Source organism: Brassica oleracea, chromosome C4 (assembly GCF_000695525.1).
Source record: "Brassica oleracea var. oleracea cultivar TO1000 chromosome C4, BOL, whole genome shotgun sequence".
Taxonomy (NCBI): Eukaryota; Viridiplantae; Streptophyta; class Magnoliopsida; order Brassicales; family Brassicaceae; genus Brassica; species Brassica oleracea.
The window spans coordinates 37,884,978-37,890,609 of record NC_027751.1 but is presented as its reverse complement, the minus strand read 5'-3'; the positions used below and the strand labels follow the sequence as shown (position 1 = coordinate 37,890,609).

Here is a 5,632-nt window from a genome sequence, read left to right as displayed (position 1 = left end):
ATTTGTCATTTGATAAATTGTTAGAAAGAAAATTTTAGCATAATATAACTCAGTTGTCATTTGCTAAATTTATGGTTTTTATTTATATTTTTTATTATTTAATTATAATATTTTCATTTTATATTTCAAAGATAAATAAATTTTCTTTCAAACAATATTTTGTAAATGTATTTTTTTTAAAAATAATCAATTAAAATTGTTATTATCATTGAATATCATTATTTTTGACATAATTTGAGTTTTCTTTTACATCAAAACTTATCATATTTTAGGATAATTTTAATTTAAAATGTAATTTTCATATTTTTCAAACAAATTCTAAAAATATTTTTTAAATATTTTGTTATAATTGTTAAAAAAAATATTGAGTTGCATTTCAAATAAAAAGGTAAAGATATTAAAAATATTCTAATTAAAATATGTAAACTTTAATATAGTTTTAAGAAAATGGTCAAAAACAAAAATTACACATAAAATAATCATGATTTTTGTTAACTGGGCGGATCATTATTTATATGATATCGCACACGAAAGATAAGTTTATGTTTTAAAAATTATCTAATTAACTCTGTACTCATTTTTTTATATGATATCACACATTCGTAAAAAAATAGATTAAGATGCAAAAAAAAATTACTTAATGAATATAATATAAACGAATATTACAAATACATCATTTAATAAAATAAATAATTAAAAACTGAAAATTCATACCCGCGCTGGCGCGCGGGTCAGGGTCTAGTATTAAATTATATGACCTTCCAATTTAGAATTAGTTGGTGATAAATAGATTGAACAAGTTTCCTATATATTAATACTAGGATCGGCCCGCCCTACGGGCGAGATATACTTTACTTGTGATCTAGATTATTATTTTTGTATAATTTTGTGGTTTGTGTTTCAAGATTTCATTTGCACGAAATATGTATGATAATGATTTTTTTTGTCTTTTAGAATGTTTCAGGTCAGGAGAGATTATATGTAATAAACTATATTTTTCTTGTTTACAATACTTGTTTATGTTATACAAAAAAAAATAGTTGTTTGTATGTTATAAAGTTGTGGTATTGATATATTGTGAGCACTTTAAATGGTCTTCATGTTGTTTCATTTTACAAAAATTTGAGTCTACATTAAAGTGTACTAATGGAGGTTATGTTGTTTTCTATAATTTTAAATTAAATTTTGGTTTCATATGAATTTAAATATACCTTATATATACAATGAACCGGTTACACAAATATATTATGGTAGGTAAATAAAAATTTTGTTTTGTATAAAATTATTTGTATTTTGTACTAATATTATTCTGTTCCACTAATACATAGCGTACGAAGGTGAAGCTTGAGTGTGTCTTCACTGTACGGTTGAATGTTTAAGCTATTGTAATCTGAAATGGCTATGGACGCGAAGTCACGACGAAGATGTAAAGAATCAGTCTTAGTTGCCATTGTTTTTGTTTTCTTTTTAATCTTTTGAAAGTTATTTCTTCCAAAACGGGTAGATTGTAATATATTTTATATTTTGACGATTCTGGGTTTTGGATTACCATATCTTTTTTGGTAGTATATCTATACATAAACATTTCCTTTTTTTTTTTAAATTGGAAACCATCACCATGAGGGACATAGTATATCAAGTGAACCTGAATGATGAACACGCGATTGTTATAAAGAAAATTCAGAGTACATAAATGTTTCAGGGATTTAGGAAGCTAAATAAATTGGATGATGACTGGTGTGTGTACGAAGAAATACTCTGTTTTAACAGATGCGAGTGTACGTAATCGTAAATGTTGTCGAATAGGCCTGCTAATGGGAATAAAGTTTAAGATGAAGTGACTAGTTAGGGTTTTTTTTACCCTACTATCCTTGCCGTTAATTTCCTTTTTTAAAAACTTTCGTCATAACTCTCATATTTTCTAAAAAAATAGTTCACTCATAATATCCGGAGTTTTGTATTTATCAAGTTTGACTATGTTTTTTTTTTGTCACTTTTTGTCATCAGTTTGACTTTGTTATATCTAATCGCCATCTGATTGGTGGTTATATGGTGTTGTGGTCAGTACCGGCTTTATATTGTGAAATAATCAGATAAGTTTACTTATGTTTAAACCTATATAATGACGTTTTGGTGTGCGAATAATTATACTTTCTTAAGGATTGCCATCTTTCGTCGGCCCATTATTCTTATTAGGTATTATTATCGCCCTCTTAAAATACCACATCATTCAGCAATTTGTTTTTTGAAAAATATTTACATAATTATTTTGGAAAATACGGACGTAAATTAAGAGTCAGAATTAAGGTATTTACAGGTTTATTACAGAAAATATTTTGCGCACTCGTGATAGTAAAAACACATATTTACCTTACACGAATTTTGTGCTTTGTTAGGCTAATGTATTAAAAACTTGTGTGGATAATATTTTCATAATGAGTTTTTTTCTCAGCAGCATTCAGACCTTGTGACCCATTGTTTTCATGGTTATTAAAATTACTTACGATTTACATACAGTTAGGCCTTGGCCTATCTAATGACTGAGGCGGACCTAACAATGTTTGATGCCTGATATTGCTATTATAAAATGACCGAAGTGGCTGTTAATGTTTTCTTGCTAATGGATAATACCTTTGAGGAAAACATTAATGGTTTGCATAAACTCAAACTAATCGTACAAACCTTTGAACCAAACAGAAATTTTATAGGAATTTCAGAAAATAAAGATTGTTCAGGAAGTTAAAAACCAGAAGCAGACACAACATCCTTAATTTAAAAAAAAACCAACATTGATGCAAAAACATTTTTTTGAGATAAAGTAACTCTATTGCCAAATCATTAAGCGAGCTGCTTTGGCTGAAGGCTCCTGTGGTCCTTTACCATTTGGGACTGCTGTTGCATCCGGTGCTGCCTGCTGACTGCTACCCCCGGTTTCAACCTCAGCAGGAACCGTGTTGTCAACTGGTATGTCGTCCCCCTTTTTCACGTTGTCTCCCTGATCATGTCCAATAATCTTTATTAATTTATAGTACATGAAAGCGCCATGGCAAAACAATAGTAACACTCACATTATCAACGGATGCAGGGAAGTTGATAAAGTCCGTTAAGTATCCGTGTGATGGTGAAACATCTAATCTAATTATATAAAGTATGGTTTGCTCTCTCCTGAAGCATGCCACCTAGGATGCCAAGTCAGAAAGTCTAGCTCTGTGAGATCGACATCTGTCCTCTCTCACCAAAACTCACTGTATCACCTGTTGCTCACAATTTTTCATTTGTCGCAAGCGTCTCTTCTAATTCTTCTTCCATTTCTCCACTCTTGATCATTCATAATACAGTGTGTTACATACCGGAGAGCACCAACCACATATGTATTGTCGCAGTGCACACATGTGAAGGCTGAGTCTGTGCGTCGCCGTCGAGTGATTTTTGTCTCCCGGAGGGTCACTGACGGAAATCTTAACCGTCGTGATCTCCCCAATGATGTCTATGTAAGAATGAATATTAGAAATCAATTTCCGGTTAGTATGATTACAATTTAAAGAGAGGATTACCCGAGAGTTGAGAGCTGGTGTTTGCTAGAGCAAGCACTCCGACTACGAAAACGGAAACATTCTTCAGGCAGCGGAGAACTCGGTTCAGTCAACACCTTCAAGGAGGTTGCATCACTGAACCGGATCAACAAAGAAGAGTCCGTTAGCCTGAAGTTTGGATTACACCGAGCCACTTCAAAACCGATTAAGAATACATCGACCCCACCATGAGATGGGAACCAAAGGTTGGAACCCAGCTAGCTGCAACGGTGGCTGGCATAAGAGCCGCCTGAAACGTAAATGGGCGTTGTCATAACCAATAAACAGAAAATAAATGCTCAATGCAAGTGCAAATTCTTACAGATCGGGGATAATCAAAGTAGAGACTTTCGGAAATTCTTAAACGGAACTCACATTTGAATCAAGCAGGAGCAGACATCAGTTCATCACCGCGCCTGATATTCCTCGCCTCCCAGAAACACAATAACCTAACCTCAACCGTGGAAGAACATCTACCAGACTTCAAATCGAAAAGGAAAAATCAAGAGTTAGCCATTTTCTCTGTAAATAAGTAGATTGTTTCGTTCTAATAGATTGATATGATGGTTTAGATTGTAGGGATGCTAACCTTTTTATAGTCGAACCTCCACCGCCTTCGAAGAGTTTATGTGGCATTGAAGATAGATCGTGACGATGGAGTTAAGAAATAATTTAATAGCAATGAATCCGTAACTGAATGATTTCTGGACCAGGAGGAAGAAGAAGTATGAATCGTTCGAAACTGTAAAAGCAATCAATCGGCGCCGTATTAGACTGAAACCCTAGCATTGCCTACGGCGGAGAAGACTAAGGGATGAAAAGATTAAGAAACGCTGCCTTAGGACCTGTTATGCTGTACTCCTAACTGAGCTTAATGGGCTTAACAAAGCAATTCGACAGACTAATATAAGTTGAAGCCCAATCGGATTAGAATAAAAATAAATGAAACGCAGCGCTTAGCATTAGGTGGACAGGTGTCGAACCGTGAGCGCATGAATTGATGACGTGGCATCCGAGCTGAACCCCTTGGAAGGGATTCAAACCTTTTTTATATATAAAGATTGATACTTTTAAACTTCTAATGTAGGCTTTCAACAAAAATTGAAAATAAAATAACCTGTAACAAATGATTTTGAAATCGACAGACAAGAAACAATATATATATATATATATATATATATATATATATATATATATATATATATATTGTAGCTGCTTTGTAGATTCTAAAATAGTTTTTGTTTTTTTTAAATAACCTTTAGCGAAGATTAGGATTTTAGGTTTGATTTTTAATAAAGTATTTTATTAACCAATCAAAATTTTCAAAAAATATTTTCCTAAAATTAGGAAAATTAATTTTCAAAAGAGAAATTGCTTAAAACATCCTAAGTTAGCTAATACTTTTCATAAATACACTCAAATAAAAAGATTGTAACATTTGAGTTTATGGTTTATTGATTATTGTTTAGGATTAGTATTTAAGGGGTGTGGTGTTGAGTTTATAAACTTCTATAGATCTATATATATAAAGTTGGATTTTTTCCTTCTTATGACATGTGGAAGAGGGGTTTGTTGACATGTGTCCTCATGTTTTTTTTTTGTATTTAAATTCTTCTTCTTTTAAATTATTGCAATTTTCTCCATCAATTTCTAATTGTGTATTATCTAATCTTTCTCACACTTATTGGTCTCTAAAATTCAAGAAATAAATAAAATAGTATAAATATATTTTAAATATTTAATTTATTCACACCTAAAAATAGCAAGACTTTTCATCATTTTATTATTTTTATTAATTTTTATTATTTCATTTACAAATTATATTTATTTCACTATTAGTATCATAAGATAATCAAATTAAGAATAAGAAACTAGACAACCAACGCATAAACTAAGAAAGCGGGCCAAAGGGAGAATAATAATCGAAAGGCCAAAGCCATCAAAAAGCAGGAAAATATATGCCTAAAACACCGGAATCACAACCAGTAGCTAAAAAGTAAGAAACACCTCACAAACTAAACAAGAACATACAAGACGACATGCAAGTGAAAAACCACAAA

The 5,632-nt window shown here is 31.5% G+C and overlaps 1 long non-coding RNA gene across 1 annotated transcript; it reads right to left on the bottom strand.

The window, feature by feature from the left end:
• Positions 1–2,740: 2,740 nt before the first annotated feature.
• On the bottom strand, positions 2,741–4,375 carry LOC106340985. Its single transcript, XR_001269553.1, has 5 exons — positions 4,162–4,375; positions 3,948–4,053; positions 3,555–3,822; positions 3,069–3,487; positions 2,741–2,995 (listed from the first exon to the last, which is right to left on the bottom strand). It is a non-coding gene; the product is annotated as an uncharacterized LOC106340985 (long non-coding RNA).
• Positions 4,376–5,632: the final 1,257 nt, after the last annotated feature.